This window comes from Bison bison, unplaced genomic scaffold (genome assembly GCF_000754665.1).
Source record: "Bison bison bison isolate TAMUID 2011002044 unplaced genomic scaffold, Bison_UMD1.0 scf7180017864375, whole genome shotgun sequence".
Classification (NCBI taxonomy): Eukaryota; Metazoa; Chordata; class Mammalia; order Artiodactyla; family Bovidae; genus Bison; species Bison bison.
In genome coordinates this window covers 4,418,066-4,418,652 of record NW_011494947.1, presented here as the reverse complement: position 1 = coordinate 4,418,652, position 587 = coordinate 4,418,066, and the positions used below count along the sequence as shown (strand labels likewise).

Sequence of the window (587 nt, the reverse complement as noted above, 5' to 3'; positions counted from 1 at the left end):
CGAGGGGGTACTCGTTCACTGCCCCGGGCTCCGGCCGGGCCCCCAGACCCCTTCCCGTGTCCCTTCCCAGTCCCCTGCCCTGGGCCCCCTACATCTCCGCAGAGCAGATCTGAGCCCTGGGGGGGATGGGGGGGGGTGTAAGTGGTTTCTGCCCCCCCTGGAAATGTCCCCAAATCACCTCCCAGTGACTCAGAGCCTCCGTCGGGCCAGCCCATGAGCACATCTGAATCCGCAGTCAGGGCCACCAAGGGTGGGCCCGAGAGTTTCCTTAAAATCTATTCTACCAGGTAGGACTCTAAGGTCGATGAGCACCCGCTGGGACCGCAAAGGGGGCGGGTGCAGGCACACGGGGACCACTTCTCGGGGCGGGGGGGGAAGAGAAGCATGTGATCAGCAGGCGGAGGACGCCGACCCCGCGTAGTTTGTGGGGTTCCTCCCGGAGCACACAGGCGGGGCTGGGGGACCCCCGGGGAGGGGCATAGTCCAGCGCCCCGGGCGGGAACCTCCGGGTTCACTGAGGCTTCCAGCCCAAATGGCGAGGGGGCGGGGTTCCAGCAGTAGGTTCCCTGGGCCCTGGGACTAAGGCT

At 66.8% G+C, this 587-nt stretch overlaps 1 protein-coding gene across 2 annotated transcripts in view; it reads left to right on the top strand.

Moving 5' to 3' along the window:
* PKN3 (protein kinase N3) overlaps positions 1 to 587 on the top strand; it is a 13,685-nt gene that overhangs the window by 508 nt on the left and 12,590 nt on the right. The window lies entirely within an intron of this gene.